An 11405-nucleotide genomic window follows, 5' to 3' on the forward strand; every position below is an offset into this window, starting at 1 on the left:
AGGGATTTTGTCCCACTCCTCTTTGCAGATATTCTCCAAGTCATTAAGGTTTCGAGGCTGACGTTTGGCAACTCGAACCTTCAGCTCCCTCCACGGATTTTCTATGGGATTAAGGTCTGGAGACTGGCTAGGCCACTCCAGGACCTTAATGTGCTTCTTCTTGAGCCACTCCTTTGTTGCCTTGGCCGTGTGTTTTGGGTCATTGTCATGCTGGAATACCCATCCACGACCCATTTTCAATGCCTTGGCTGAGGGAAGGAGGTTCTCACCCAAGATTTGATGGTACATGGCCCCGTCCATCGTCCCTTTGATGCGGTGAAGTTGTCCTGTCCCCTTAGCAGAAAAACACCCCCAAAGCATAATGTTTCCACCTCCATCTTTGACGGTGGGGATGGTGTTCTTGGGGTCATAGGCAGCATTCCTCCTCCTCCAAACATGGTGAGTTGAGTTGATGCCAAAGAGCTCCATTTTGGTCTCATCTGACCACAACACTTTCACCCAGTTGTCCTCTGAATCATTCAGATGTTCATTGGCAAACTTCAGACGGGCATGTATATGTGCTTTGTTGAGCAGGGGGACCTTGTGGGCGCTGCAGGATTTCAGTCCTTCACAGCGTAGTGTGTTACCAATTGTTTTCTTGGTGACTATGGTCCCAGCTGCCTTGAGATCATTGACAAGATCCTCCCGTGTAGTTCTGGGCTGATTCCTCACCGTTCTCATGATCATTGCAACTCCACGAGGTGAGATCTTGCATGGAGCCCCAGGCCAAAGGAGATTTACAGTTCTTTTGTGTTTCTTCCATTTGCAAATAATCGCACCAACTGTTGTCACCTTCTCACCAAGCTGCTTGGCGACGGTCTTGTAGCCCATTCCAGCCTTGTGTAGGTCTACAATCTTGTCTCTGACATCCTTGGAGAGCTCTTTGGTCTTGGCCATGGTGGAGAGTTTGGAATCTGATTGATTGCTTCTGTGGACAGGTGTCTTTTATACAGGTAACAAACTGAGATTAGGAGCACTCCCTTTAAGAGTGTGCTCCTAATCTCAGCTCGTTACCTGTATAAAAGACACCTGGGAGCCAGAAATCTTTCTGATTTGAGAGGGGGTTAAAAACGTATTACTCTGATTAAAATGCTAATCAATTTTTGACCTGCGTTTTTCTGGATTTTTTTGTTATTCTGTCTCTCACTGTTCAAATAAACCTACCATTAAAATTATAGACTGATCATTTCTTTGTCAGTGGGCAAACGTACAAAATCAGCAGGGGATCAAATACTTTTTTCCCTCATTGTAGTTGGTTGTAATTTTGGGAAGAGCAGACATTTCCATATGTTTTAGTTAGATGCATGTGTGACAACTCCACCAGTCCTATTTATGATATAATTTATGAAGCTTTTTTCAAAAAATTATATTTTTATCAATTAGTATATTTTAATTATGTATTTTAACCACAATATTTGTTGTATTATTTGTTCTGTCTTTTCTGGTGGATTGAATTGAATTGCGATATTTGGGAGATTTCCTTTTCAAAAAACTGAAAGTGAGAGGTTGTAATCTGAATAAAGGGAGAAAGAACATTCTTGAACATAGGGTGAGACATTCTTACTAATTTGCTAGAGAACCAGTAGGAATGCACCGATATCCAATATTTTCCTTGCCAAAAAAATGTATACCGATAACTGATATTTACAATTTTTTTGTGGCCATTTAAGCATTCTAGTAAAGTTAAATAGTTAACACACACATGGACACAGCGGTCTAAGGCACTGCATCTCAGTGCAAGAGGTGTCAGTACAGTCCCTGGTTAGAATCCAGGCTGTATCACATCCGGCCATGATTGGGAGTCCCATAGGGTGGCGCACAATTGGCCCGGTTTTGGCCGGTGTAGGCCGTCATTGTAAATAAGAATTTGTTCTTAACTGACTTGCCTAGTTAAATAAAGGTTACACACACCCCACACTGACCAAAAAGTTATTTTGTTGGCATTTGTATGTTCCCATTACCAGTAAAACATAATCAAAACCTATTTCTTCCCCCTTCTTGCTGTGCTGTTTCATTGTTCAGTCATTTCATTCTCAACCAGGATTTCATCATGCATGTCAAGCAGTGAAGTTTCAGCTCTGTCTGTCCGTGGCCTCTCTTCCTCGGTGCACACTGTCACTGTGCCCGTTTCCATCTGGTCCAGCTGTGTCTAACATTTCACGTAAACCCTGTTTCTTGTCTGCATCGAAGTAGCGGTCGTTGTACCTAGCATCGAGCATGGTGGCGACACAGTGAAGAGGCTCAGAGAGAATGCAACCGACTCAATCGCTTGTTCACAGCCTCGAGTACTTTTGTAAGTTTTAACCCCACGGTCTTTGTCGGCAGTTTTGTTGAGCAGGCGTTTCAATGCCATGACAGAGGGTATCACGTCTGCTGCAGACGCAGTTGATGAGCTTATTTCTCGAGTCAGTTGTTCAAATGGAGCTAGGAGTGTGTTCATGTTTCAAACATATTCTCAAATGCCAATGAAATGGCAGCAGCAGTATGAGAACCAGCAGATTCTTGACCATGCAATACGGCTTTCCTCAGTACGAAATCCTTGTCGACCCACTGTGCTGTCAGACTCGGCGAAAGCCAACATCATCCACGACAGAGAATGGTGGATTGTCAAGGGCAATGAATTCTATTATCTTGACGTTAATGGATTTCGCCTTTTGAGTTGTCTCACTGAAATTTTGTTACTCTTTCAAATGACTGCTCGACATGTTGACAGCTCGATCCATCACATCAGACATTGTGGGCTAGTTCAGGAATGCTGTGTTGAATGTATAGAGCAACATTTTTCGTGGCGTCATCGAGCTATATTATATAGGTACGCACGTCAATTTTGACATCGGCATCATGCCGACGTTGGCATTTCTAGCTAATTTCGTCCGATTCCGATATGCTCACCGATATATCGTGCATCCTTAGATTTTAAGTATAACTTTTGTATGACTGATGCATTTAGTGAGAGGTCTAATGCTTTAAAATGTAATCATTTCTGCTCTCCAAATTCAAATTGATTATATAAATAACCAAGTTTAATTTTTATCTGCTTGCCGTTCCAAATAAAATTTAATATTTTGTTCTCAAATAATTTAAAAACGGTTTGATAGGTGTAGGCAAGACCATGATACAATAGGTAAACTGTGATATGACTAAAGAGTTAATCAGGGTGATTTCTAAACTAATATATTTTCCCTCCCATGGTAGTAAGATCTTATCTATTTTTGTTAACTTTCTATTAAAATGTATTGGAGTGAGAATTTCTTTCTTTCGGGATATGTATACCAAGTATATCCACATCACCGTCAGACCATTTTATTTGTGAACCACACGGTAATGTAAAAGTTGTACTTTTCTTTAGTGATCCAATATGTAATATAGTACACCTATCATAATTTGGTTGTAATCCAGAGAGGTTAGAAAATATATCTAGATCCTCCATGAGGCTGTGGAGGGATCCTAATTGTGGATTTAAAAGAACATGAATCATCATTTTACAATGGCATGTTTTGTTTTTAAGCCCTGGATTCCTAATCCCTTGATATTATTGTTGGTTCTGATTTTTAACAGCTAACATTTCAATGGCCGTAATACATTGATATGTCGATAGTGGACAACCTTGTTTTACTCATCATGACAGTTTAAAACTTTCAGAGAAGTAGCCATTATTTACGCCTAGGGTTACTATACATGATTTTAACCCATTTAATAATAGATTCTCCTAAATTGAAATGTTCCAGACATTTATATATCAACTCCAGTCGTACTTTATCAAAAGTCTTTTCAAAGTCAGCTATGAATAGCAGGCCTGGTTTCCCAGATTTTTCATAGTGTTCTATTGTTTCCAGTACTTGCCTTTTGTCTCCAATGTATCGTCCATGTAAAAAAAAACTTGTCTGATTAGAATGAATAATGTCTGACAATACTTTTTTTAAATTCTATGTGCTATACATTTTGCCTAGAATTTTTGCTTCACAACACTGAAGTGTAAGGGGCCTTCCATTGTTTAAATGGACTGGATCTTTATATTTCCTACTTGGATCCTGTTTCAGTAATAATGATATCGGACCTTCTTGTTGAGTGTCTAATAATCAACCATTTTATATAGGAGTGGTTAAAACATGCTAGTAACAGTCCTCTGAGTATATCAGAAAAGGTTTGGTATACTTCCACTGGTATGCCATCCAGCCCTGGAGTTTTCCCGGAATTAAAGGCTTTAATTGCGTCAAGTTCCTCCTCTGTAATTTCACCTTCACATGAGTCTCTGTACAGATGTTCATTTTACATTATTAATAGAACAAAAAAAATCCTTACAATTAGCTTCAGGAGATGGAGGATTTATCATTTTAGAATGTCAGTGTACTGTACAGTTGAAGTCGGAAGTTTTTATATACCTTAGCCAAATACATTTAAACTCAGTTTTTCACAATTCCTGATATTTAATCCTAATAAAAATCCCTGTTTTAGGTCAGTTAGGATCACCACTTTGTTTTAAGAATGTGAAATGTCAGAATAATAGTAGAGAGACATCAGTCAGGAAGTTAAAGCTTGGTCGCAAATGGGTCTTCCAAATGGACAATGGACCCCAAGCATACTTCCAAAGTTGTGACAAAATGGCGTAAGGACAACAAAGTCAAGGTATTAGAGTGGCCATCACAAAGCCCTGTCTTCAATCCTATAGAAAATTTGTAGGCAAAATTGAAAAAGCGTGTGCGGGAAAGGAGGCCTACAAACCTGACTCAGTTACACCAGTTATGTCAGGAGGAAATGGGCCAAAATTCACCCAACTTATTGTGGGAAGCTTGTGCAAGGCTACCCGACACGTTTGACCCAAGTTAAACAATTTAAAGGCAATGCTACTAAACACTAATTGAGTATGTAAACTTCTGACCCACTGGGAATGTGATGAAAGAACTAAAAGCTGAAATAAATCATTCTCTCTACTATTATTCCGTATATTTCTAAGTGGCATATTTACAGTTTTGACTTAAATCGGCTTGACAATCTTTGGCAAGACATGAAAATGGCTGTCTAGCATTGATAAACAGCAAGAGCTTGAAGAATTAAAAAAAGAATAATGTGCAAATATTGTACAATCCAGGTGTGCAAAGCTCTTAGAGACTTACCCAGAAAGACTCACAGCTGTAATCGCTGTGAAAGCATTCACACTCGGGTGTGAATGCTTATGTAAATTAGATTTATGTAACATGTTTTAATTATGGGGTATGGTGTGAATTGTTTTTAAACCATTTTTGAATTCAGGCTGTAACACAACAAAATGTGGAATAAGTCAAGGGGTATGAATACTTTCTGAAGGAACTGTAGGTATTCACTGTATCACAATTTTCACAAAGTCATTTAGATGCAGTGACCTATGTAAATATATTTTTCTTAAAGTAGATTTAGTGTAGCTTATCTTCTTCCAGTGTTTAGTCATGTCTAGCTTGGTAAACTATATTTTCAGACTTATTTACCTAACTCTGACTTTGTTGGGTAACTTGTCCATATAAGCTATATTTTGTAATAAAAGATCCCAAGACTGACACGTTTCTGAATTCCTACAGGCCAACGTGGATGTCCAACGCTTCCTGAGCACGCCTCATCCTATCAATGTGTTGGACAACCTCGTCAGGTCTTTGGATGCTAAATGTTATGCCATTGAGAAACTTTCAACTGCACTCAAAAACCTGACGACCGATAAGTTCCATTGAGTGATTGTTATGCCAGTTGTATCTGTCATCATGACTAGAACACAAAGAATATTGAAACCACTTGTGTAGCTATAAAATTCTATCATGGCCCAATCCCAAATGGACCCGAGACCCTTATGGATTTGTGAGAGGATTTGATTGGTTTAAGTAACATGGTGATATTTCCACTTGGCCTATCAGAGGGCAAGGTGGTGCTATTACCATATTGGTTGAACAAAGGGTTGAACGGTATCCAGATGTTCGTATCCTTCCCAGGATTTATGGTAGTGCCGGCTTAGTACACAATAAGGCGCTAAAAAAACAAACAGAATGCCAACTAAATTAGCACAAGTAATAGAGAATTTCCATGGAGGCTGCTAGCTTAACATGCTAATGAGCGCAGACGAAAATTGACATTTACTGTACGAGAGACGTTGTACAAATGAACACAGTTTTGACGCATGCAGTACTGGCTCTCCGGCAGCATGTCTACAGTCTGTCTGGAGTCGCTAGGGCAACAGGCAGACTGGGGAGGAGCAGACGGGCCATAAACACAAGGAAATCAAAATGACAGTAGCAGCTGTACAGAAAACTGATCCAAGGGCTTTGACTTCTCAAACACGGCAGAAAGCTAACACAATATGATGTCCCGTCACCATATTAATTCAGCCACTTGCTTAGATAGCAAGTTAAACTAGGGGTTGTGATAACATGTTATTTTGCGGTTTTCATTTTGTGCTTCAGTTGCACTTCTAAACTCAGAATGCCGTTCGTGAATTTCTCTATCAGCAGACAGCACTCTGACTGATGTGGCGCTACTGGTCTCCATCATTCTATCAGCAGACAGCTCTCTGACTGATGTGGAGCTACTGTTCTCCATCATTCTATCAGCAGACAGCACTCTGACTGATGTGGCGCTACTGGTCTCCATCATTCTATCAGCAGACAGTACTCGGACTGATGTGGAGCTACTGTTCTCCATCATTCTATCAGCAGACAGCGCTCTGATGTGGAGCTACTGTTCTCCATCATTCTATCAGCAGACAGCTCTCTGACTGATGTGGAGCTACTGTTTTCAGGTGGTTTTGCAAAACATTAGGACATGTAGCTGGCTACATTCTTTCTATGATAGGCCTAAACATTTGAAAAATTATTGCCATGCATCTTTTTGCAAAACAATACGTTGCTTTTTCATTATATGCTCATTTACTTGTGTGGCTGCCATCCAAATTGCATTGCATTTCTGTTGTCATCTGATGAAAATTAAGCTTTTTTTTCTGCCGAATGTGTTGAAATAATGTATGTTCGGTGAAGGACAACTCTAGTTGAACATCTCTATTGAAGCAAAAAAACACTGACTTTCAATATAAAACATGACCTCTGTCAATTCACGGCTGGACTCACCTGCTCCCGCTTTCTCCTGCTTACAAACAAACTGTCTCAACTGTGCTGGGGAACTAAATAAGCTTCATAATGTTAATGTGACCGTTGAGATACGAATGCAATCTGCTTTATATCCTAACGCATTGCACAAGTTGACTGCAGGTATTTACTTAACAAAATAGCTACAAATATTAAAATGCATTGGAAAAAGTTTAAACATTTGTTTTGATGGTATTGAAATACCATCCTGTGGCAATTTCCAAATACACCGGTAGACGGTGTACTGCCCAAGAGTAATTGCACAATAGGATCTTCTCTAATCTCCACAAGTGTGAGGGGTCTAAGGTCACCAACCTTTTCTGAGTCCAGATCACTTTGAGTTCCAAAGAAAGCAGAGATCTACCACTCGGATGTGTTTTTTTTATTTTATTTTTTTAAACAGGACTTAAAAAGTGTGAGCTGTTGCAACATTAACCATTTAGAAACAGATCTAGAACCATAAGGTTAGTGCAGTAGGCCAAATGCATTATGACTGCATATGTAACCGATGTGAAATGGCTAGTTAGTTAGTGGTGGTGCGCGCTAATAGTGTTTCAATCGGTGACGTTACTCATTTACTTTACATTTACATTTAAGTCATTTAGCAGACGCTCTTATCCAGAGCGACTTACAAATTGGTGGATTCACCTTATGATATCCAGTGGAACAACCACTTTACAATAGTGCATCTAAATCTTTTAAGGGGGGGGGGTTAGAAGGATTACTTTATCCTATCCCAGGTATTCCTTAAAGAGGTGGGGTTTCAGGTGTCTCCGGAAGGTGGTGATTGACTCCGCTGTCCTGGCGTCGTGAGGGAGCTTGTTCCACCATTGGAGTGCCAGAGCAGCGAACAGTTTTGACTGGGCTGAGCGGGAACTGTGCTTCCTCAGAGGTAGGGAGGCGAGCAGGCCAGAGGTGGATGAACGCAGTGCCCTTGTTTGGGTGTAGGGCCTGATCAGAGCCTGAAGGTACGGAGGTGCCGTTCCCCTCACAGCTCCGTAGGCAAGCACCATGGTCTTGTAGCGGATGCGAGCTTCAACAGGAAGCCAGTGGAGAGAGCGGAGGAGCGGGGTGATGTGAGAGAACTTGGGAAGGTTGAACACCAGACGGGCTGCGGCGTTCTGGATGAGTTGTAGGGGTTTAATGGAACAAGCAGGGAGCCCAGCCAACAGCGAGTGCAGTAATCCAGACGGGAGATAAGTGCCTGGATTAGGACCTGCGCCGCTTCCTGTGTGAGGCAGGGTCGTACTCTGCGAATGTTGTAGAGCATGAACCTACAGGATCGGGTCACCTCCTTGATGTTAGTAGAGAACGACAGGGTGTTGTCCAGGGTCACGCCAAGGTTCTTAGCACTCTGGGAGGAGGACACAATGGAGTTGTCAACCGTGATGGCGAGATCATGGAACGGGCAGTCCTTCCCCGGGAGGAAGAGCAGCTCCGTCTTGCCGAGGTTCAGCTTGAGGTGGTGATCCGTCATCCACACTGATATGTCTGCCAGACATGCAGAGATGCGATTCGCCACCTGGTTATCAGAAGGGGGGAAAGGAGAAGATTTATTGTGTGTCGTCTGCATAGCAATGATAGGAGAGACCATGTGAGGATATGACAGAGCCAAGTGACTTGGTGTATAGCGAGAATAGGAGAGGGCCTAGAACAGAGCCCTGGGGGACACCAGTGGTGAGAGCACGTGGTGCGGAGACAGATTCTCGCCACGCCACCTGGTAGGAGCGACCTGTCAGGTAGGACGCAATCCAAGCGTGGGCCGCGCCGGAGATGCCCAACTCGGAGAGGGTGGAGAGGAGGATCTGATGGTTCACCGTATCAAAGGCAGCAGATAGGTCTAGGAGGATGAGAGCAGAGGAGAGAGAGTTAGCTTTAGCAGTGCGGAGAGCCTCCGTGAAGAGCAGAGCAGACTCAGTTGAATGACCAGCCTTGAAACCTGACTGATTTGGATCGAGAAAGTCATTCTGAGAGAGATAGCAGGAGAGCTGGCCAAGGACGGCACGTTCAAGAGTTTTGGAGAGAAAAGAAAGAAGCGATACTGGTCTGTAGTTGTTGACTTCGGAGGGATCGAGTGCAGGTTTTTTTTCAGAAGGGGTGCAACTCTCGCTCTCTTGAAGACGGAAGGGACGTAGCCAGCGGTCAAGGATGAGTTGATGAGCGAGGTGAGGTAAGGGAGAAGGTCTCCGGAAATGGTCTGGAGAAGAGAGGAGGGGATAGGGTCAAGCGGGCAGGTTGTTGGGCGGCCGGCCGTCACAAGACGCGAGATTTCATCTGGAGAGAGAGGGGAGAAAGAGGTCAAAGCACAGGGTAGAGCAGTGTGAGCAGGACCAGCGGTGTCGTTTGACTTAGCAAACGAGGATCGGATGTCGTCAACCTTCTTTTCAAAATGGTTGACGAAGTCATCCGCAAGGGGGGAGGGGGAGGAGGATTCAGGAGGGAGGAGATGTTGGCAAAGAGCTTCCTAGGGTTAGAGGCAGATGCTTGGAATTTAGAGTGGTAGAAAGTGGCTTTAGCAGCAGAGACAGAAGAGGAAAATGTAGAGAGGAGGGAGTGAAAGGACGCCAGGTCTGCAGGGAGGCGAGTTTTCCTCCATTTCGGCTCGGCTGCCCGGAGCCCTGTTCTGTGAGCTCGCAATGAGTCGTCGAGCCACGGAGCAGGAGGGGAGGACCGAGCCGGCCTGGAGGATAGGGGACATAGAGAATCAAAGGATGCAGAAAGGGAGGAGAGGAGGGTTGAGGAGGCAGAATCAGGGGATAGGTTGGAGAAGGTTTGAGCAGAGGGAAGAGATGATAGGATGGAAGAGGAGAGGGTAGCGGGAGAGAGAGAGAGCGAAGGTTGGGACGGCGCAATACCATCCGAGTAGGGGCAGAGTGAGAAGTGTTGGATGAGAGCGAGAGGGAAAAGGATACAAGGTAGTGATCGGAGACTTGGAGGGGAGTTGCAATGAGATTAGTGGACGAACAGCATCTAGTAACGATGAGGTCAAGCGTATTGCCTGCCTTGTGAGTAGGGGGGAAGGTGAGAGGGTGAGGTGGAAAGAAGGAGGCAGAGAGGAATGAGTCAAAGGTAGACGTGGGGAGGTTAAAGTCACCCAGAACTGTGAGTGGTGAGCCATCCTCAGGAAAGGAACTTATCAAGACGTCAAGCTCATTGATGAACTCTCCAAGGGAACCTGGAGGGCGATAAATGATAAGGATGTTAAGCTTGAAAGGGCTGGTAACTGTGACAGCATGGAATTCAAATGAGGAGATAGACAGATGGGTCAGGGGAGAAAGAGAGAATGTCCACTTGGGAGAGATGAGGATTCCAGTGCCACCACCCCGCTGGCCAGATGCTCTCGGGGTATGCGAGAACACGTGGTAATCCATGTTTCCGTCAGTGCCAAGAAGTCGAGGTGCTGGAGGGTAGCATAGGCTGAGATGAACTCTGCCTTGTTGGCCTCAGACCGGCAGTTCCAGAGGCTGCCGGAGACCTGGAACTCCACGTGGGTCGTGCGCGCTGGGACCACCAGGTTAGAGTGGCAGCGGCCACGCGGTGTGAAGCGTTTGTATGGCCTGTGCAGAGGGGAGAGAACAGGGATAGACAGACACATAGTTGACAGGCTACAGAAGAGGCTACGCTAATGCAAAGGAGATTGGAATGACAAGTGGACTACACTTCTCGAATGTTCAGAAAGTTAAGCTTACGTTGCAAAAATTTTATTGACTAAAATGACGAAGATGATACAGTACTGCTGGCTGGTGAAGTAGGCTAGCTAGCAGTGGCTGCGTTGTTTACTTTGTTTGAACGTGTAGCTGGCTAGGTAACCTCGATAGTTTCAGTACTACACCTTATCATGATACAAAAGCAACTATGTAGCTAGCTAACATAGCACTAATCAAGACATTCCTTTGTAATGTATTTAGTTTCTACAATTCTGCTCGTCGGTAATAGTTGGCTAGGTTTGGAAAAATGACGTCGCGGGCGACGAAAATAGCTGGCTAGCTAACCTCGATACTTACTCTAAACTACACAATTATCAAACTATGACAAAGACAACTAACACTGCACTAGTCAAATCGTTCCATTGTAATGTAATAGTTTCTACAGTGCTGCTAGTCAGTAAAGGTTGGCTAGCTAGCAGTGGGTTTGATGATGACTAGGTGTGTTGACTAAGTCTGGACAACAGCGTTGCGGCTGGCTAGCTAACCTCGATAATTACTCTAAACTACACAATTATCTTAGATACAAAGACAGCAAAGACATCTATGTAGCTAGCTAGCA

The sequence above is a fragment of the Salmo salar genome, chromosome ssa09 (assembly GCF_905237065.1).
Source record: "Salmo salar chromosome ssa09, Ssal_v3.1, whole genome shotgun sequence".
NCBI lineage: Eukaryota > Metazoa > Chordata > Actinopteri > Salmoniformes > Salmonidae > Salmo > Salmo salar.